The 22,916-nt window shown below is 50.8% G+C and overlaps 2 non-coding genes across 2 annotated transcripts; both read right to left on the bottom strand.

Annotated features, from left to right (window-relative positions):
* Positions 1-708: 708 nt before the first annotated feature.
* TRNAY-GUA (transfer RNA tyrosine (anticodon GUA)) lies at positions 709-797 on the bottom strand. The gene is given in 2 exon segments: positions 709-744; positions 761-797. It is a non-coding gene; the product is annotated as a tRNA-Tyr (tRNA).
* Positions 798-2,843: 2,046 nt separating this feature from the next.
* On the bottom strand, positions 2,844-2,932 carry TRNAY-GUA (transfer RNA tyrosine (anticodon GUA)). Its single transcript is given in 2 exon segments — positions 2,844-2,879; positions 2,896-2,932. It is a non-coding gene; the product is annotated as a tRNA-Tyr (tRNA).
* Positions 2,933-22,916: the final 19,984 nt, after the last annotated feature.

Below are 22,916 nucleotides of genomic sequence, written 5' to 3'. Positions count from 1 at the left end.
GAACTGTATATCTGCAGACACCGGAACCGTTTATCTGCAGACAGACATCGGAACCATATATCTGCGGACAGACACCAGAACCGTATATCTGCAGACAGACACTGGAACCGTATATCTGCAGACAGACACCGGAACCGTATATATGCAGACAGACACCGGAACCGTATATCTGCAGACAGACACCGGAACCATATATATGCAGGCAGACACCGGAACCGTATACCTGCAGACAGACACCAGAACTGTATACCTGCAGACAGACACCGGAACCGTATATCTGCAGACAGACATCGGAACCGTATATCTGCAGACAGACACCGGAACCGTATATATGCAGACAGACACCGGAACCATATATCTGCAGACAGACACTGGAACCATATATATGCAGACAGACACCGGAACCGTATACCTGCAGACAGACACCGGAACCGTATACCTGCAGACAGACACCGGAAATGTATATCTGCAGACAGACAGACCAGGCAGCCGAGCTACAGAGTGTATCAGCTCTCTCTGCCCTGGACTAAACCGTAAATACCCTAAAAGAGGCTCAGGGAAATGCAGCATGATAAGCAGAATAGAACAGATATTTCATTTTATCTCAGTGGTAAAACACAAACATGGAAGTCACATATACTGTATGTTGTATGCTATATATGTGTAGGTCTTAATAATTCAGAAATCTGCTCTCAACAAATAAAAGTTTCCTTCGAGCCGGAATTGAACCAGCGACCTAAGGATCTCTGTGTTGTACTCACTACAGTCCTCCGCTCTACCAGCTGAGCTATCGAAGGCTTGGAGCTCAGACCATAGAGTAGGAGATGAAAGCACGACACAACCAACCGGCAGAACCAGAGATACACTCACCTTTGTGCATGTGGTGGATTATTATTATTATCCTTTATTTATATGGCGCCACAAGGGTTCTACAGCGCCTGACATAGATGAATAGATTAAGAATTACAGTACAAATGCAAATTAGGACAAGTACATGGTAAACAACTGACAGTTGCAGCAGCGGACACCGACGCAATTATAACAGTGGCAGAGGTATATTCTTAGAAATGCACGAGGAGAGAGGGCCCTGCTCGTTACAGCTTACATTCTAAAGAAGAAAAGATAGGGCTCTGATTACAGTATGAAACGGCCATACTGCACTGGATGTTGAGGGTTAAGTGACGCTAATTGTGCTCATTCACTTTGCGATTGGATGCGATTTACCATTGCATCTGATCACATCTTGGACAAGATGCTATATCTGCAGACAGACACCGGAACCGTATATCTGCAGACAGACACCGGAACCATATATCTGCAGACAGACACCGGAACCGTATATCTGCAGGCAGACACCGGAACCGTATATCTGCAGACAGACACCGGAACCGTATACCTGCAGACAGACACCGAAACCGTATACCTGCAGACAGACACCAGAACCATATACCTGCTGACAGACACCGGAACCGTATACCTGCAGACAGACTCTGGAACCGTATATCTGCGGACAGACACCGGAACCGTATACCTGCAGACAGACACCGGAACCGTTTATCTGCAGACAGACACCGGAACCGTATATCTGCAGAGAGACACCGGAACCGTATATATGAAGAAAGACATCGGAAACATATATCTGCAGGCAGACACCGGAACCGTATACTTGCAGGCAGACACCGGAACCGTATACCTGCAGACAGACACTGGAACCGTATATCTGCGTACAGACACCGGAACTGTATATCTGCAGACAGACACCAGAACCGTATATCTACAGACAGACATCGGAACCGTATACCTGCAGACAGACACCGTATATCTGCAGACAGACACCGGAACTGTATATCTGCTGACAGACACCGGAACCGTATATTTGCAGACAGACACCAGAACCGTATATCTGCTGACAGACACCGGAACCGTATATCTGCAGACAGACACCTGAACCGTATATCTGCAGACAGACACTTGAACCGTATATCTGCAGACAGACATCAGAACCGTATATCTGCTGACAGACACCGGAACCGTATATCTGCAGACAGACACCTGAACCGTATATCTGCAGACAGACACTGGAACCGTATATCTGCAGACAGACATCAGAACCGTATATATATGCAGACAGACACCGAAACCGTATATCTGCAGACAGACACCATATACCTGCAGACAGACACCGGAACCGTATATATGCAGACAGACACAGAAACCGTATATATGCAGACAGACACCGGAACCGTATATCTGCAGACAGACACTGGAACCATATATATGCAGACAGACACCGGAACAGTATACCTGCAGACAGACACCAGAACCGTATACCTGCAGACAAACACCGGAACCGTATATCTGCAGACAGACATCGGAACCGTATATCTGCAGACAGACACCGGAACCGTATATCTGCAGACAGACACCGGAACCATATATATGCAGACAGACACCGGAACCGTATACCTGCAGACAGACACCAGAACCGTATACCTGTAGACAGACACCGGAACCGTATATCTGCAGACAGACATCGGAACCGTATATCTGCAGACAGACATCGGAACCGTATATCTGCAGACAGACACCGGAAATGTATATCTGCAGACAGACAGACCAGGCAGCCGAGCTACAGAGTGTATCAGCTCTCTCTGCCCTGGACTAAACCGTAAATACCCTAAAAGAGGCTCAGGGAAATGCAGCATGATAAGCAGAATAGAACAGATGTTTCCTTTTATCTCAGTGGTAAAACACAAACATGGAAGTCACATATACTGTACTTTGTATGTTATATATGTGTAGGTCTTAATAATTCAGAAATCTGCTCTCAACAAATAAAAGTTTCCTTCGAGCCGGAATTGAACCAGCGACCTAAGGATCTCTGTGTTGTACCCACTACAGTCCTCCGCTCTACCAGCTGAGCTATCGAAGGCTTGGAGCTCAGACCATAGAGTAGGAGATGAAAGCACGACACAACCAAGCGGCAGAACCAGAGATACACTCACCTGTGCATGTGGTGGATTATTATTATTATCCTTTATTTATGAGGCGCCACAAGGGTTCTACAGCGCCTGACATAGATGAATAGATTAAGAATTACAGTACAAATGCAAATTAGGACAAGTACATGGTAAACAACTGACAGTTGCAGCAGCGGACACCGACGCAATTATAACAGTGGCAGAGGTAGAAATGCACGAGGAGAGAGGGCCCTGCTCGTTACAGCTTACATTCTAAAGAGGAAAAGATAGGGCTCTGATTACAGTATGCAACGGCCATACTGCGCTGGATGTTGAGGGTTAAGTGACGCTAATTGTGCTCATTCACTTGTACGATTGGATGCGATATCGCAATGCGATTTACCATTGCATCCGATCACATCTTGGACGAGATGCTCCAAACAAAAAATGGTCAAAGGAGGGCGGCAGAATAAAAAAAAAACAACATTTCAAAACACTGTGCGGCCTTCAGGGCTCTCAGCCAATTAGAGGCCTCACATTCAGGTGGCTTCTGATTGGCTGAGAGTGGTATTTACCCGATAATTATAATTTACACAGGCTTTGTATAAAAAGTAATGAGACCTATTTTTTTCTGACGTGACTGTACATCGCTGTGCGCATGCTCCAGGAGGGTTCAATGGAGGGGGAAGTCAGCCTCAACACGCGCCATGCGTCAGTCGCCTGCGAGCTTCCGTGAGGTTCGTATCGTGGTTTTAGTGGACCCCTGTCCCTTGGCTCGGTGAAGCTTAAAAATGGAACGTTCTATCGAACAGCGCTACCCCGGGAAATTCTGTGTGGGACTCGGAAAATCGGCTATGGAGACGTGGGCCATGATCCAGTAAGTGAGTGAAAGCCTATCAAAAGCTGCTGTTTCATGACAATGCACCAAGCCACACTAGCTTCGTAGTCAAGGACTACCTGGCCCGGAATGGCATCGCAACGCTTCTCAGCCCCCCTACAGTCCCGATCTTGCCCCGGCGGACTTTTTCCTGTTCCCCCCCGAGTGAAGACAGCCCTCAATGGACACCGCCATGGAACCGTAGCAGAGGGCAAAAAGCGGATTTGAAACGCTGCTTGAAGGACATTCGGGAAAAGGACTTCCAGGGCACCTTCCAAGCATGGACAACTCGTTGGCAGAAGTTTGTCGACGCACAAGGGTCTTATTTTGGAGAGTTTTTATTATTTGTAGCGATAGCTTCAATAAATAATTTTTCCCGAATTTGGTCTCATTATTTTTAATACAAACCCTGTATATTACTGGCAATAAGAAATTAGGTACCACCGGCTACTGAGCGTGGGCATTCTGTTGACTGTGCACTCCTGAGCACTGGGGAGGGATCCCGTGGATGCCTCTCCTGGTACTTTTTGCAATGTTGCAGCTTATACCCCTTTCACACCAGAAAATGCAGGGACTTACCCAGGAATACAGTCCATGGATTATGCAGGGACATTCCCGGGTTGGCTCCGAACACACCAGCCGAGTCCCTGCATTTTCTGTGGGGATACGAACCCCGCCTGCTCTTATCTGATGGCATCAGCTCCCAAATGGGGACGGGCCGGCCGGGGGACACCTCAGCACCTGTAGCTACGCAACAGCATGTCCATCTCCCAGAAGCCAGAGACCAGCAGTTTCCCCAGTGGCGGAGCACGTGCATCGCTCTCTTCCAGCACTGTGGCCTGTATCCCAGGAAGGTCCCAGGAGCAACTCCGCTAACTAGCAGGGTTAAAATCCCAGCACATCATTCCTGTGAATTTGGCCCGGGAGCCTTTCACACCACCGCTAGTCCTGGGTTGCTCCCGAGGCCAACCCAGGAATTTTGGCTGTTGTGAAAGGGGTATTACAGACTATGATGGCAGGTGGAGAGTGTGACTGGGGTGGTACATGTGACCTAAAGTGAGCTCAGGCAGGACAGAATCCCCCTGAGGAGCGGAAGAGCTAGCCCCCAGACAGAATACTAAGACCAATACGAGGCTTAGGTAACCTGCGGCTCTCCAGCTGTTGTGAAACTACAAGTCCCAGCATGCCTTGCCACAGGCCTGCTATAAGAAAGTGCTAAAACTGTGGCATGGCATTCTGGGAGAGCCACTGGTTGCCTACACCTGACCTATACATTAGCAGGCACCAGTTAACCCTACAGTTATTAGGTATTTTCTGAAATCCGGATCCACTTGGGGACTAATCGATTACCCCGGGGGGATAAATAATTCCTCAGGAAATCACTTGGGGACTAATCGATTACTCCGGGGGGATAAATAATCCCTCAGGAAATCACTTGGGGACTAATCGATTACTCCGGGGGGATAAATAATTCCTCAGGAAATCACTTGGGGACTAATAGATTACTCCGGGGGGATAAATAATCCCTCAGGAAATCACTTGGGGACTAATAGATTACTCCGGGGGGATAAATAATCCCTCAGGAAATCACTTGGAGACTAATCGATTATCCCCGGGGGGATAAATAATCCCTCTGGAAATCACTTGGGGACTAATCGATTATCCATCACTTGGGAACTAATCGATTACACTGGGGGGATAAATAATCCCTCAGGAAATCACTTGGGGACTAATAGATTACTCCGGGGGGATAAATAATCCCTCAGGAAATCACTTGGAGACTAATCGATTATCCCCGGGGGGATAAATAATCCCTCTGGAAATCACTTGGGGACTAATCGATTATCCATCACTTGGGAACTAATCGATTACTCTGGGGGGATAAATAATCCCTCAGGAAATCACTTGGGGACTAATCGATTACTCCGGAAGGGTAAATAATCCCTCAGGAAATCACTTGGGGACTAATCGATTACTCCGGGGGGATAAATAATCCCTCAGGAAATCACTTGGGGACTAATTAGCATTCTAGGATAATGGGACAACAATTTCTTGGTCGACCACTATTGATCGACAGTAACTAGTTAGACACCCAAGAATGGTCGACATACCATAGGTCAACAGTGACAGGTCGACACAAGCTTTAGGTCGACATGAACATTGTCGACACTCAAAAGGTTGACGCAAGTTTTTCACATTTTTGCTGTCTGTGTTGACATGGACGCTGACATGGACGCTGTGTAAGTTCCCCCTCGCATGGCGCACTGCACATGCCATGTTTTGGGCACGGTGCCCCGCTGTGCACTATTATATTATCTTTCTATGCCCACTGGTATGGTGACGTATGAACCAAGCCGGTCTAAACTAAAAAAAAACATGAAAAACTCATGTCGACCTTTTGAGTGGCGACCATGTCCATGTCGACCTAAATCTTGTGTCGAATTTCTGTCATTGTTGACCTAAGGTATGGTGACAGTTGACCATTCTTAGGTTATAGATCATGTTGTCTTTCAGGTTCGGTACATGTCCTTGTCGTCAGTTGCTAGGCCTGCTGGGTAATTACCATCATCATTGATGAGGAGGAGCGATCAGCCGATGTTACGGATGACGAAGGCTCTGTCTGGAGAGGACATCACATACGACAAGGTGAAGGCAGCTACTGGAGGACAGTATCTGGATGATAGGCCGGTAGCATCTAGATCAACATGCACAAGGTCGACATTCACAAAAGGTTGACATGGCAATGGTTGACTTGAAAAGGTCGACATGAGTTTTTCACGTCTTTTTCCCCCCTCATTTTATGGAGTTTTTCCTACATTACCACCCAGCAGGTAGCGGTGTGGTAAAGCGCACCGAGCTCTGCGGTAGCGGAGCGTGACACCTGGGCCAAAGTGAAGGGAGCTTAGCAAGGGTGCACACCACACTAATTTGGGGTTCACGTGCTCAGCTGTAGACATCGACACAAAGCGACAAAGTACCGGAGTACCCAGAGGAAACTCATACACGCATGGGGAATCCCATAATGCTAAAACATGGGCTTTGATTGGGAATGGTAAAGTGTGTGAACCTGTTCTGTGTTGTTGTTCATTTTATCCACGCCTGCTTGCATAATGACATTCCCTGGCCACCAACAGCCATTGTATTGTATGGTGTGTAGCTGCTGTAGCCAGTGTACATCTCCACAGGGGATCTAGCTCAGATAATTCGGGAATCCAGTCAGACAGGTTATCTACGTGTATCACCATAATGTCCTCACTCAGCCAGGTCTCTGCGTGTATCACCATAATGTCCTCACTCAGCCAGGTCTCTGCGTGTATCACCACAATGTCCTCGCTCAGCCAGGTCTCTGCGTGTATCACCATAATGTCCTCACTCAGCCAGGTCTCTGTATCCCCGTAATGTCCTCACTCAGCCAGGTCTCTGTGTGTATCACCACAATGTCCTCGCTCAGCCAGGTCTCTGCGTGTATCCCCGTAATGTCCTCACTCAGCCAGGTCTCTGTGTGTATCCCCGTAATGTCCTCACTCAGCCAGGTCACTGCGTGTATCACCGTAATGTCCTCACTCAGCCAGGTCACTGCGTGTATCCCCATAATGTCCTCACTCAGCCAGGTCTCTGCGTGTATCCCCGTAATGTCCTCACTCAGCCAGGTCTCTGCGTGTATCCCCGTAATGTACTCACTCAGCCAGGTCTCTGCGTGTATCACCACAATGTCCTCACTCAGCCAGGTCTCTGCGTGTATCACCATAATGTCCTCACTCAGCCAGGTCTCTGCGTGTATCACCATAATGTCCTCACTCAGCCAGGTCTCTGCGTGTATCACCACAATGTCCTCGCTCAGCCAGGTCTCTGCGTGTATCACCACAATGTCCTCACTCAGCCAGGTCTCTGCGTGTATCACCATAATGTCCTCACTCAGCCAGGTCTCTGCGTGTATCACCATAATGTCCTCACTCAGCCAGGTCTCTGCGTGTATCACCACAATGTCCTCGCTCAGCCAGGTCTCTGCGTGTATCACCACAATGTCCTCACTCAGCCAGGTCTCTGCGTGTATCCCCGTAATGTCCTCACTCAGCCAGGTCTCTGTGTGTATCCCCGTAATGTCCTCACTCAGCCAGGTCACTGCGTGTATCACCGTAATGTCCTCACTTAGCCAGGTCACTGCGTGTATCCCGGTAATGTCCTCACTCAGCCAGGTCTCTGTGTGTATCCCCGTAATGTCCTCACTCAGCCAGGTCTCTGCGTGTATCCCCGTAATGTCCTCACTCAGCTAGGTCACTGCGTGTATCCCCATAATGTCCTCACTCAGCCAGGTCTCTGCGTGTATCCCCGTAATGTCCTCACTCAGCCAGGTCTCTGCGTGTATCCCCGTAATGTACTCACTCAGCCAGGTCTCTGCGTGTATCACCACAATGTCCTCACTCAGCCAGGTCTCTGCGTGTATCCCCGTAATGTACTCACTCAGCCAGGTCTCTGCGTGTATCACCATAATGTCCTCACTCAGCCAGGTCTCTGCGTGTATCCCCGTAATGTCCTCACTCAGCCAGGTCTCTGCGTGTATCCCCGTCATGTCCTCACTCAGCCAGGTCTCTGTATCACCACAATGTCCTCACTCAGCCAGGTCTCTGCGTGTATCCCCGTCATGTCCTCACTCAGCCAGGTCTCTGCGTGTATCCCCATAATGTCCTCACTCAGCCAGGTCTCTGTGTGTATCACCATAATGTCCTCACTCAGCCAGGTCTCTGCGTGTATCCCCATAATGTCCTCGCTCAGCCAGGTCTCTGCGTGTATCACCGTAATGTCCTCACTCAGCCAGGTCTCTGCGTGTATCACCATAATGTCCTCACTCAGCCAGGTCTCTGTATCCCCGTAATGTCCTCACTCAGCCAGGTCTCTGTATCACCACAATGTCCTCACTCAGCCAGGTCTCTGCGTGTATCCCCATAATGTCCTCACTCAGCCAGGTCTCTGCGTGTATCCCCATAATGTCCTCACTCAGCCAGGTCTCTGCGTGTATCCCCATAATGTCCTCACTCAGCCAGGTCTCAGCGTGTATCCCCATAATGTCCTCGCTCAGCCAGGTCTCTGCGTGTATCCCCATAATGTCCTCGCTCAGCCAGGTCTCTGCGTGTATCACCATAATGTCCTCACTCAGCCAGGTCTCTGTATCCCCGTAATGTCCTCACTCAGCCAGGTCTCTGTATCCCCGTAATGTCCTCACTCAGCCAGGTCTCTGTATCACCACAATGTCCTCACTCAGCCAGGTCTCTGCGTGTATCCCCATAATGTCCTCACTCAGCCAGGTCTCTGCGTGTATCCCCATAATGTCCTCACTCAGCCAGGTCTCTGCGTGTATCACCATAATGTCCTCACTCAGCCAGGTCTCTGCGTGTATCCCCATAATGTCCTCGCTCAGCCAGGTCTCTGCGTGTATCACCATAATGTCCTCACTCAGCCAGGTCTCTGTATCCCCGTAATGTCCTCACTCAGCCAGGTCTCTGTATCACCACAATGTCCTCACTCAGCGAGGTCTCTGCGTGTATCCCCATAATGTCCTCACTCAGCCAGGTCTCTGCGTGTATCCCCATAATGTCCTCACTCAGCCAGGTCTCTGCGTGTATCCCCATAATGTCCTCACTCAGCCAGGTCTCTGTGTCACAAACCGTGGGTCTCAGCCCCGTCTGAGACCACGTCCATTACCTTCCCGGTGGTCAGTGTTGAGAGTAAGGCCTCTGGTCGCTGTCAGTGTCTGGCAGGATGTCCCATGTGTGGCTGGTGCTGACTCGTGTAATCGACATGCCGGCACGCTGGACTCCGCGCGTCATGGGCGCCGCCATGACACTTGCGCTCAGCTGACCAGAGGATCCAATCCCGCTGTTCAGCCAGGGTAACCTCTGACCCACACACCTGCATACCTCTCAGGTGTGCTCACTCTTTCCCTGTACTGATTGGTGCTGCTGCAGCTAGCCAATCAGTACTCAGCGAGGGGGATATATTCCGGCCTCTAACTTTCAGTCATCGCCTTGAATTTGTGTTCATCTGACCTCAGTACCTCCTGCGTTCAGCTGTTTCCAAAGGCTCCTGGTTATCCGGTCTCCCCGTGTACCTCTCGCAGATTCTGCCGTTACTACCTGGTTTGTCATCTCCAGAAGACTCCTGCCATTCCACTCTGCAGTCGAGTAACTACTCCTGTTTCCATCCTCACCTGGCATACCATCTCCAGAAGCCTCCTGCAATTACCACCGTGCAGTTGAGTGATCCCATCGACCCTGCTGTCGACATCAGTGTTGACACCTTCACACTGAGCCTCCCAGAGACTATTTCACCTACCCGTGTCTCCAGTATCATTACCACTCACAGCCTACGTCCAGAGGACCAGGGCAGAGGGCCGCGACCTGCCTGTCAGACGCAGCGAAGTCCATATCCCCTTGCGGGGGTCCCTGGTGAATACCGCTGGCAGGTTAGACTCCGCGCCTCTGTTTACGGTCTCCGCCAACACTCTGGTACGCAAGGCCTTGCCTCTGTGCATGTCATTCATCAGGCCTCCAGCCTTCCGATACACAGCGCCCTCCACTGGTCCACCACGGTCAGGGCCGGGAACACAACAGACCCCAGACCTGACAGTAAATTCAAGGCCGATGGACTCGGCTCAAGACCCAAGTGTGGGACCAGCGGTTCTTCAAAATGTTGCTGCAAGAATGGAGACCCAAGAAGCCACTCAGCAGCAGGTGATTAAATTCCTACAGGATGTGTCCAGTTGGTTGGACACCCTGCAACAGTCCCTGTCGACTTCTGTGTCAACCTCTCCTGTAGGGTCAACAACACCAGCCCTACCTTCCCGTCTTCACCTGCCAGCACCCACCAAATACGATGGTGACCCCAAGACCTGCAGAGGGTTTATCAACCAGTGCCAAATTCAGTTTGAATTGATCCCTCAGAACTTTCCTACGGCCAGAATTAAGATTGCATACATGGTGTCGTTATTGACTGGTTCTGCCCTGAAGTGGGTATCACCCTTATGGGAAAGAGCGGATCCTCTGCTGGCAGACTATGACCAATTCATCCAGACCTTCCGCCGCATATTCGACTTGCCAGGTCGACCCGTGTCAGCAGCTACCGACATTCTCCAGATTAAGCAAGGGTCCCGCCCCATGGGGCAATATGTAATCCACTTTCAAACTCTTGCTTCTGAATTACAGTGGAACAATGACGCCCTGACAGCTGCATTCTGGTTAGGAGTCTCTGACCGGATTAAAGATGAGCTGGCATCTCGCGATCTTCCTGACCAATTGGAAGATCTTGTATCCCTATGTGTCAAGATTGATCTACGTCTTCGTGAGAGAGGACTAGAAAAACACAAGAACTTAATTCCCAAAGTTTCTCCCAAGATTCGTTCTGAGTCTCCTACGCGTGAAGAACCAATGCAAGTGGGTAGATCACGACTGACTCCCGAAGAACGTACCCGTAGGCAGCGCAATCGTCTGTGCATATATTGTGCTGCTCCTAGTCATTTCATTAATAATTGTCCCGAGCGTTCGGGAAACGATCGAGCCTAACCTGTAAGGGAGGAGTCAGGTTGGGTCAAGTGGTGAAATCTCCCCCAGAAAATGACTTTGTTTTGCCCGTATCTTTGGATACCCCTGCCGGTGCCCATTCTAGCACTGCCTTGGCAGATTCCGGTTCGGCCGGGAATTTTATTTCTCAAGACCTGGTTACTAAACTGAAGATTCCCATGGAACCATTAGTTCCACACCTAGCTGTTACAGCAGTTGACGGCAGCAGAATCCCAGGCAGTGAGGTTCGTTTCTGTACCAGCCTCCTCACCCTTAGAGTCGGCATGCTGCATCAGGAGCAGATCAAATTTCTCGTCATTCCCAAATCTTCTTATGAAATCGTCCTCGGTCTTCCCTGGTTTCGTCTTCATAATCCCAACATCAATTGGAAGACGCTACAGATCGAGCAATGGAGTTCTCATTGCCAACAGCAGTGTATCAAGTCAGTGGTACCCACTCGTTCAGCCAATGTAAAAATTCTTCCTGGGCTCCCTGAAGTCTACAGTGAATTCGCTGATGTGTTCTGCGAGCAGTCTGCTGATACCCTTCCTCCTCATCGTAATTGGGATTGTAAAATTGACCTCCTCCCAGGAAAATTCCCTCCTAAAGGTCGAACTTATCCATTGTCCGTTCCTGAGACCCAAGCTATGTCTACATACATACAAGAGAATCTTCAGAAAGGTTTCATCCGGCGCTCAAGTTCCCCAGCAGGCGCAGGTTTCTTTTTCGTAAAGAAAAAAGATGGAGGCCTTCGCCCGTGCATTGACTACCGAGGTTTAAACAATATCACAGTCAAGAATAGTTACCCGCTTCCTTTAATTACCAAACTTTTTGACCGAGTAAAAGGTGCCCGAGTCTTCACCAAATTGGATCTCCGTGGGGCATACAACTTGATAAGAATTCGTGAAGGTGACGAGTGGAAGACCGCATTTAACACCCGGGATGGTCACTACGAGTATCTGGTAATGCCTTTCGGCCTTTGTAATGCCCCCGCAGTATTCCAGCAATTTGTAAATGAGGTCTTCAGGGACATGCTCTACGTTTGTCTTGTGGTATACCTCGATGACATCCTCATTTTTTCAAAAGACTTATCCTCTCATCAACCTCAGGTCAAGGAAGTATTGTCTCGTCTTCGCCGAAACAAATTGTATGGCAAGATTTCCAAATGTACCTTTGAAGTTCCTTCCGTGCCCTTCCTGGGTTAAATCATTTCTGGTTTCGACTTACGTATGGATCCAGAGAAGTTGGAGGCTATTAATGGGTGGTCACAACCCACTTCCCTCAAAGCAGTCCAACGCTTTATAGGGTTTTCCAACTACTATAGGAAATTCATTCGAGGCTTCTCCACGTTGATTGCACCCATCACCGCACTCACCAAGAAAGGGGCTAATCCAGCCAGCTGGCCTCCAGAAGCCATCGCAGCCTTCCAGTTTTTAAAACAAGCCTTTGTCACTGCTCCTATCCTGTCCCAGCCTGATGTCGACAAACCCTTTTTTCTTGAGGTAGATGCCTCTCACATAGGAGTCGGTGCTGTACTATCCCAAAAGAACAATGATGAAAAACTCCACCCCTGTGGGTTCTTCTCTCGCAAGTTTCTTCCAGCAGAAAGAAATTACTCCATTGGAGACCAAGAATTATTGGCCATCAAATTATCTCTCGAAGAATGGAGATATCTTTTAGAAGGTGCCAAGTTCCCCATGACGATCTTCACAGATCATAAAAACCTGCTATACCTCCAGTCTGCCCAGTGTATGAATCCTCGACAGGCTCGTTGGTCCTTGTTTTTCTCTTGTTTCTCTTTCAAGTTGTTATACCGTCCAGGCACTCAGAATGTGAAAGCTGATGCTTTATCTCGTTCCATGCAAGAGGATTCTGACCTGCAGGAGAATCGGCCCATTCTTGACCCCATCGCCTTTGCTCCCACTCAAGTGTCGCCTGTGCCTCCTCCTGGTAAAATCTTCGTCCCCACTGAACTGCGTCAGAAACTTCTCTCCTGGGCACACAAATCGTTATTCTCTGGGCATCCTGGCGCCCAAGGGACATTAAAAATTCTTCAAAGATCCTATTGGTGGCCGCAAATCGGCAAGGAAGTGAAAGAGTTTGTGGCTTCATGTCCAGAGTGTGCACAGCACAAAGTGTCCCGACAAGCTCCAGCCGGCCAGCTCCATTCTCTGTCCATTCCATCTCATCCCTGGACTCACATTTCAATGGACTTTATCTGCGACTTACCCAAATCTCAAGAGTATAACACCATATGGGTAATAGTTGACAGATTTTCCAAGATGGCCCGATTCATCCCGTTACCCGGGCTACCGTCCGCTCCCAGTCTGGCTCAGCTGTTTGTACAACATATCTTCAAAAGTCATGGCTTGCCTAACGAAATTGTGTCCGATCGTGGGGTACAATTTGTAGCACGGTTTTGGAGAGCCCTGTCTGATGCATTCCAAATCAAATTAAAGTTTTCTTCAGGCTATCATCCCCAGTCCAACGGTCAGACAGAAAGGGTGAACCAGGATCTGGAGACCTTCCTACGTCTTTATATATCATCCTCTGAAGATGACTGGTCGAAACTCCTCCCGTGGGCAGAATTTGCTCATAACTTCAGGTACCACACTACCACTGGTCATTCCCCTTTCTTTATAGTCTATGGACAAAATCCCCGGGTCCCCAATTTTGAAGATTTACCTGCTATAGATGTACCTGCAGCTGCAGCAGCCGTTAACCATTTCTCTCAAATCTGGCGAGAGATTCATTCCAACATCAAGAAAGCTTCAACAAGGTACAAATTCTTTGCAGATCGCAAGAGGAGAGCTGTTCCTGAGTTGCGTCCAGGGGATAGAGTTTGGCTTTCTACACGGAATCTCAGACTGAGAGTTCCCTCTATGAAATTTGCTCCCAGATTTATCGGTCCTTACACGGTTCTACAAAAGATCAATCCTGTGGCATATAAACTGAAGTTACCCAAATCTTTACGCATTCCCAACTCATTCCACATCTCTTTGTTACGTCCTCTCATCCTGAATCGCTTCCATACTTCTTCACCATCATTACCCAAAGTTCGAACCAGCAGGGGAGTAGAATTCAAGATAAACAAAATCATTGATTCTCGTCGGAGGTATGGGCGTCTCCAGTATCTTCTTGATTGGAGAGGATACGGTCCTGAGGAGAGGAGTTGGGCAAATGCAGAAGATGTGCATGCCCCCCGTTTACTCAAAGTATTCCATGAAGAGAACCCGTCCAAGCCTAAAGGGTGTTCGGTGCCCACCCTAAAAGGGGGGGGTACTGTCACAAACCGTGGGTCTCAGCCCCGTCTGAGACCACGTCCATTACCTTCCCGGTGGTCAGTGTTGAGAGTAAGGCCTCTGGTCGCTGTCAGTGTCTGGCAGGATGTCCCATGTGTGGCTGGTGCTGACTCGTGTAATCGACATGCCGGCACGCTGGACTCCGCGCGTCATGGGCGCCGCCATGACACTTGCGCTCAGCTGACCAGAGGATCCAATCCCGCTGTTCAGCCAGGGTAACCTCTGACCCACACACCTGCATACCTCTCAGGTGTGCTCACTCTTTCCCTGTACTGATTGGTGCTGCTGCAGCTAGCCAATCAGTACTCAGCGAGGGGGATATATTCCGGCCTCTAACTTTCAGTCATCGCCTTGAATTTGTGTTCATCTGACCTCAGTACCTCCTGCGTTCAGCTGTTTCCAAAGGCTCCTGGTTATCCGGTCTCCCCGTGTACCTCTCGCAGATTCTGCCGTTACTACCTGGTTTGTCATCTCCAGAAGACTCCTGCCATTCCACTCTGCAGTCGAGTAACTACTCCTGTTTCCATCCTCACCTGGCATACCATCTCCAGAAGCCTCCTGCAATTACCACCGTGCAGTTGAGTGATCCCATCGACCCTGCTGTCGACATCAGTGTTAACACCTTCACACTGAGCCTCCCAGAGACTATTTCACCTACCCGTGTCTCCAGTATCATTACCACTCACAGCCTACGTCCAGAGGACCAGGGCAGAGGGCCGCGACCTGCCTGTCAGACGCAGCGAAGTCCATATCCCCTTGCGGGGGTCCCTGGTGAATACCGCTGGCAGGTTAGACTCCGTGCCTCTGTTTACGGTCTCCGCCAACACTCTGGTACGCAAGGCCTTGCCTCTGTGCATGTCATTCATCAGGCCTCCAGCCTTCCGATACACAGCGCCCTCCACTGGTCCACCACGGTCAGGGCCGGGAACACAACAGACCCCAGACCTGACACTCTGTATGTCATCACTCAGCCAGGTCTCTGCGTGTATCACCATAATGTCCTCACTCAGCCAGGTCTCTACGTGTATCACCACAATGTCCTCACTCAGCCAGGTCACTGTGTGTATCACCATAATGTCCTCACTCAGCCAGGTCTCTGCGTGTATCACCGTAATGTCCTCACTCAGCCAGGTCTCTGCGTGTATCACCGTAATGTCCTCACTCAGCCAGGTCTCTGCGTGTATCACCACAATGTCCTCACTTAGCCAGGTCTCTGCGTGTATCACCACAATGTCCTCACTCAGCCAGGTCTCTGCGTGTATCCCCGTAATGTCCTCACTCAGCCAGGTCTCTGTATCACCACAATGTCCTCACTCAGCCAGGTCTCTGTATCCCCGTAATGTCCTCACTCAGCCAGGTCTCTGTATCACCACAATGTCCTCACTCAGCCAGGTCTCTGTATCACCACAATGTCCTCGCTCAGCCAGGTCTCTGTATCCCTGTAATGTCCTCACTCAGCCAGGTCTCTGCGTGTATCCCCATAATGTCCTCACTCAGCCAGGTCTCTGCGTGTATCCCCATAATGTCCTCGCTCAGCCAGGTCTCTGCGTGTATCACCATAATGTCCTCACTCAGCCAGGTCTCTGCGTGTATCACCATAATGTCCTCACTCAGCCAGGTCTCTACGTGTATCCCCGTAATGTCCTCACTCAGCCAGGTCTCTGCGTGTATCACCGTAATGTCCTCACTCAGCCAGGTCTCTGCGTGTATCACCATAATGTCCTCACTCAGCCAGGTCTCTGTGTAGATCACCGTAATGTCCTCACTCAGCCAGGTCTCTGCGTGTATCACCATAATGTCCTCACTCAGCCAGGTCTCTGCGTGTATCACCGTAATGTCCTCACTCAGCCAGGTCTCTGCGTGTATCACCGTAATGTCCTCACTCAGCCAGGTCTCTGCGTGTATCACCACAATGTCCTCACTCAGCCAGGTCTCTGCGTGTATCCCCATAATGTCCTCACTCAGCCAGGTCTCTTTGTGTATCACCACAATGTCCTCACTCAGCCAGGTCTCTGTGTGTATCACCACAATGTCCTCACTCAGCCAGGTCTCTGCGTGTATCCCCGTAATGTCCTCACTCAGCCAGGTCTCTGTATCACCACAATGTCCTCACTCAGCCAGGTCTCTGTGTATATCCCCGTAATGTCCTCACTCAGCCAGGTCTCTGCGTGTATCACCATAATGTCCTCACTCAGCCAGGTCTCTGTATGTCTATTGCCGCCTGTACACTCTACTATTCAGGGGCTCAGTGGGAAAGAGCCACAGGCCACACAATTACTTTTATTTACATTTCATCTGAGGCTGAGCCAGGGCCGGACTGGGACCAGAAATAGGACCTGGCATTTTGAGCACACAGCCCCGCTGCAAAAACGGGGCGTGGCCTCATGGAAAGGGGGCGTGACATCAGAAAAAGGAGGCATTACACATTATGGAACACACCGTAATGACCATTACACATTGAAAGATACACACGCCCCACAGTGCCAGATACACACGCCCCACAGTGCCAGATACACACGCCCCACAGTGCCAGATACACACGCCCCACAGTGCCAGATACACACGCCCCACAGTGCCAGATACACACGCCCCACAGTGCCAGATACACACGCCCCACAGTGCTAGCTACACACGCCCCACAGTGCCAGATACACACGCCCCACAGTGCCAGATACACACGCCCCACAGTGCCAGATACACATGCCCCACAGTGCCAGATACACATGCCCCACAGTGCCAGATACAGGCAGATCTCAGGAGCTGCTTATGTTGAACTGGCGTCCCAGTCACTTATAGTCAGTCTCCACAGCAGTACCTTGGTGGATGTAGTGACCACAGGTCCCCCGTAGTTAGATCCGTCCCTCGGGGTGTCCTTGGTATAACTGCCTCCTGCATGCACCGCAGGCACGCAGCGTCCACCCCCACAGAGCTCAACAGAGTCTAAGGCGGCTTCCGGGTGAGATGCTGCTCTCCGATGACGTCACCCGCCGTCGCGCTGACCCCGGAGCTCCGTGCGCTTAACTCGAGTGTATGAGGAGAGTTCATTAGGATTCTGTGTTGAACTTGTGCGGCTTTGTGGTGTCATGATGCTGCAGCGTCACATGGCGTCAATATGCTAATGACGCACGGGGGGGGGGGGGTTGGGGACGGTGCACTGTGCAGCGCACAATGAAGGCATCAGCGGTGCAGTCTTTACGAAAAATCGTCCCACAAGGCCATCGGCCCTTCTGGCATTTGCCACAAGTGCCAGTCCGGCCCTGGGCTGAGCCCATTCCTGCTTCTGCCCATCTGATTCATCCCCAGCCAGCTCCATTGGGTGATCTGTGATCTCCTGTAGTCATTGGGAATGATCTGCCTCATCAGGTCATCCCTGCATATCTCCATAGCTGTCTCTCATTACCCCCTCCGGGATGCAGTCAAAATCACGTCAAGGTCAAAATACTGACATATAGAATGTACAGGTGAAACAGTCAACATGACTTTCGGTCGACAGGTCAACATGGGTTTTGTCACTTTTTTTTTACATGTGCCGACAGGCGGTATTTCATGCCCTACCATCCACTAGGGTGTGGTGGGAGAATAAAATAGTGCCAGTGACTAGTTAGGGGGTCAGTGAGTTCTGTGTGGGGGCAGTGAGTAGATAGGCGGTCAGTGAGTGCTGTGTGGGGGCAGTGAGCAGTTAGGGGGTCAGTGAGTGCTGTGTGGGGGAAGTGAGTAGTTAGGGTGTCAGTGAGTGCTGTGTGGGGGCAGTGAGCAGTTAGGGGATCAGTGAGTGCTGTGTGGGGGCAGTGAGCAGTTAGGGGGTCAGTGAGTGCTGTGTGGGGGCCGTGAGTAGTTAGGCTCTCATTGAGTGCTGTGTGGGGGCAGTGAGTAGTTAGGGGGTCAGTGAGTGCTGTGTGGGGGCAGTGAGTAGTTAGGCTGTCAGTGAGTTCTGTGTGGGGGCAGTGAGTAGTTAGGCTGTCAGTGAGTGCTGTGTGGGGGCAGTAAGCAGTTAGGGGGTCAGTGAGTGCTGTGTGGTCAGTGAGCAGTTAGGGGGTCAGTGAGTGCAGTGTGGGGGCAGTGAGCTGTTTGGGGCAGTGAGTAGTTAGGGGTCAGTGAGTGCTGTGTGGGGGCAGCGAGCAGTTAGGCAGTCAGTGAGTGCTGTGTGGGGGCAGTGAGCAGTTAGGCAGTCAGTGAGTGCTGTGTGGGGGAAGTGAGTAGTTAGGGGATCAGTGAGTTATGTGTGGGAGAAGTGAGTAGTTAGGGGGTCGGTGAGTGCTGTGTGGTAGTAGTGAGCAGTTAGAGGTCAGTGAGTGCTGTGTGGGGGCAGTGAGCAGTTAGGGGATCAGTGAGTTCTGTGTGGGGGCAGTGAGCAGTTAGGGGGTCAGTGAGTGCTGTGTGGGGGCAGCGAGCAGTTAGGGGATCAGGGAGTTATGTGTGGGGGCAGTGAGCAGTTAGGGGGTCAGTGAGTGCTGTGTGGGGGCAGTGAGCAGTTAGGGGGTCAGTGAGTGCTGTGTGGGGGAAGTGAGTAGTTAGGGTGTCAGTGAGTGCTGTATGGGGGCAGTGAGCAGTTAGGGGATCAGTGAGTGCTGTGTGGGGGCAGTGAGCAGTTAGGGGGTCAGTGAGTGCTGTGTGGGGGCCGTGAGTAGTTAGGCTGTCAGTGAGTGCTGTGTGGGGGCAGTGAGTAGTTAGGGGGTCAGTGAGTGCTGTGTGGGGGCAGTAAGCAGTTAAGGGATCAGTGAGTGCTGTGTGGGGGCAGTGAGCAGTTAAGGGATCAGTGAGTGCTGTGTGGGGGCAGTGAGCAGTTAGGGGATCAGTGAGTGTTGTGTGGGGCAGTGAGCAGTTAGGGGATCAGTGATTGCTGTGTGGGGCAGTGAGCAGTTAGGGGATCAGTGATTGCTGTGTGGGGGCAGTGAGCAGTTAGGGGGTCAGTAAGTGCTGTGTGGGGGCAGTGAGCAGTCAGGGGGTCAGTGAGTGCTGTGTGGGGGCAGTGAGCAGTCAGGGGGTCAGTGAGTGCTGTGTGGGGGCAGTGAGCAGTTAGGGGATCAGTGAGTGCTGTGTGGGGGCAGTGAGCAGTCAGGGGGTCAGTGAGTGCTGTGTGGGGGCAGTGAGCAGTTAGGGGGTCAGTGAGTGCTGTGTGGGGGCAGTAAGCAGTTAGGGGATCAGTGAGTGCTGTGTGGGGGCAGTGAGCAGTTAGGGGGTCAGTGAGTGCAGTGTGGGGGCAGTGAGCAGTTAGGGGATCAGTGAGTAGTCAGGGGGTCAGTGAGTGCTGTGTGGGGGCAGTGAGCAGTTAGGGGGTCAATGAGTGCTGTGTGGGGGCAGTAAGCAGTTAGGGGGTCAGTGAGTGTGTCAGGACCCGGGGCTCCGTGGACGCACCTTCCGGCAGTGGTGCGGTGGCCACATGGACGCCCCAGACCTCTGCTACTTACAGGAGCCGTGGGATGGGTCGGGGGAACAGCCGCACGGCAGAGACATCCTCCGCAGCTTCCAGGCGCCAGGCGTCGGGGGTTGCTAGGCAACCAGCCCGGCGCGCTGCTTCCGGCGGTAGTGACAGAGCTCCCGGCGCGTTGCCAGGCAACGGCAGACGCCGGGCGATTCAAACCTAAGTCCGGACTGTTTCTAAGCAGTCAGGACACCGGACGCTTGGCGCCCTTTTCTCCGTGCGCCTATCACCTTTTGAGAGGCTTGGCTCAGGTGCCTCTCTTTCATTGGTCCCGCTCTCCTTATCAGCGGTCTGAGAATGTTCTCAGACGCCGGTGATAGTATCCTGTTGCTTGCGGGTCAGCTGTCTCTGTTACAGACAGCCATCTCTGGTCAACACTCGGCAGTTCCCACGCGGTCCGGACACCCACATCCCTTACACCCTCCTGGGTGCCGTGAGTTATCCTGGGCTACCGCCGAGTAGCATTATTACTCTTTTGTGTGCCCTGTTGGAGGTGGGCCTTGTTCCTCCTTATTGGTTGTTTATGTAAACCTATATGTTAGTTGTGGGGTCACAACTCTCATTAGCGGTATATTGGTCTCACAGGTATTTTTGGGACTAGGATCACTTTCGTGTCGCGACGGTGTCGCAATATTACGTTACTTGGTTATTTGGGCTTTGATATCTTTGCTTTATATTGTTTGGGATACCCCGAGGGATCCGGCCATAGTTCCCGGATTGGTTCATCATCCCAGGTTCCTGGGGGCCTCTGCCTTAGGGCTAGTTAGGTTATCCCCTTGTTCTCTTCTAGCTTTGGTGGTCGCGTTGTCTCCTCTTAAGACCAGGTGGCATCGGGGTTGGAGCCTGACTAACGGGCTCCTTCGAACGCGGCTATTATTGGCGAAGCCTAGTACCGCACGCTTCCGCCAAAGCTACTCAGAAACAACGGAGGTAGGGGTGGCAGGAGGGGCCCCAGGAACCTAACAGTATCACCAGCCAAATTATTGTTGGAGACAAAATCTTTCACACCTTCCAACATGAACCCTAAGCAGGTTCAGGGTTTAACCCAGATGATGCAAGACCTCACCCTCCGGGTATCAGTCCAGGAAGGTATTTCACGGGATGCTCGGAATACACCCCCGGAGCCCAAACTTAACCTTCCCAATAGGTTTTCGGGGGACCGTAGAGAGTTTTTTAATTTCAGAGAGTCCTGTAAATTATACTTTCGTTTAAGACCCAGGTCTTCAGGCACTCAGGCCCAACAAGTGGGGATTGTCATTTCGCTACTCCAGGGCGACCCCCAAACATGGGCATTTGGTCTTAAAGTAGGGGATGAGGCATTGTCATCAGTGGATAACCTCTTTAAAGCTTTAGGACTGCTATACGATGACCCAGATAGAGAAGCATCCGCGGAAAGCCATCTTCGGGCTCTTAAACAGGGTAGAAATCCCGCGGAGGCCTATTGCACTGAGTTTCGCAGATGGGCCAACGACTGCGGGTGGAATGACCCCGCATTAAGGAGCCAATTTAGGCTAGGGCTATCAGAATCCATCAAGGATAGTCTATTACAATATCCAGTTCCTTCCACCTTGAATAAGCTTATGGAGTTGGTTATAAAAATTGATAGACGCTTTAGGGAACGCAAGGCAGAAAGGGTTTCTGCGGCAATCTCTCACCCTGCTGTCTATTCCTCAGCTGAGGAGTCAGAAGAACCCATGGAAGTAGGTCTGGCTAGGATCCCAGCAGGAGGAGGGGTTCGCCGAAGAAACCTTGGCGTTTGTTTTTTGTGTAACAAAAGGGGACACTTCGTCCAAAATTGTCCTCAGCGTCAGGGAAACTCCCGGACCTAGCGAATGGTGAGGAGGTTCGCTCAGGTCTTCAATTTGTCTCCTCGCAAAATGCGTTTATGGTACCAGCGAAGATTTCCTGGGGAGACTCCGCTGAACCTCTGAGGGCATTTATTGACAGCGGAGCCGCAGGAAATTTTTTGGATATTTCTTTGGCCAAAACTTTAGGTATCCCACAGATCCAGATGGACAGGGCTATTTCCATTCGTGGGCTAGATGGGAATTCGCTGCCCAATGGTCAGGTGGTGAGTTGTACACCACTTATGCAGTTAACTGTCGGAGCGTTACACCACGAACCGATAGTCTTTTTCCTCACGCATTGTCCATTGGTTCCCCTCGTGTTAGGCCACCCGTGGCTTGTCAAGCACAATCCGGTAATTAACTGGCAAATGGGGGAGATTGTTAGTTGGGGTGTTGATTGTTTTTCTCGGTGCTTAATTCAACCATTGCGGGTCGCCACGGTGTTATGTAGAGACCTTCCTGAGGTATATAGGGACTTTGAGGATGTATTTTCCAAGGGAAAAGCGGATACTCTTCCCCCGCATCGACCCTATGATTGTTCCATTAAATTAATTCCTGGTTCTCCGTGGCCTAAAGCTAGGTTATATGCCCTTAGTGCTCCTGAGACTAAAGCCATGGAGGAGTATGTTTCCGAAAGTCTTTCCAAGGGGTTTATACGTCCATCTAGGTCCCCTCTTAGTGCAGGGTTTTTCTTTGTCGGGAAAAAGGATGGGTCTTTGAGGCCGTGCATTGACTACAGGGCATTGAATAAAATCTCAGTCAGGAATACATACCCCCTCCCACTCATTTCGGTACTTTTTGATCAGCTCAGAAGAGCTACCATTTTCTCCAAGATTGACCTCAGGGGGGCATATAATCTTATTCGTATAAAGTCCGGGGATGAGTGGAAGACTGCTTTCAGCACGCTTTCCGGTCATTACGAGTATTTGGTAATGCCGTTTGGGTTATCCAATGC

This window comes from Crinia signifera, chromosome 3, assembly GCF_055691185.1.
Source record: "Crinia signifera chromosome 3, ASM5569118v1, whole genome shotgun sequence".
Taxonomy (NCBI): domain Eukaryota; kingdom Metazoa; phylum Chordata; class Amphibia; order Anura; family Myobatrachidae; genus Crinia; species Crinia signifera.
Note: the sequence above shows the minus strand (reverse complement) of the source record. Positions and strands in the feature narration are given on the sequence as shown.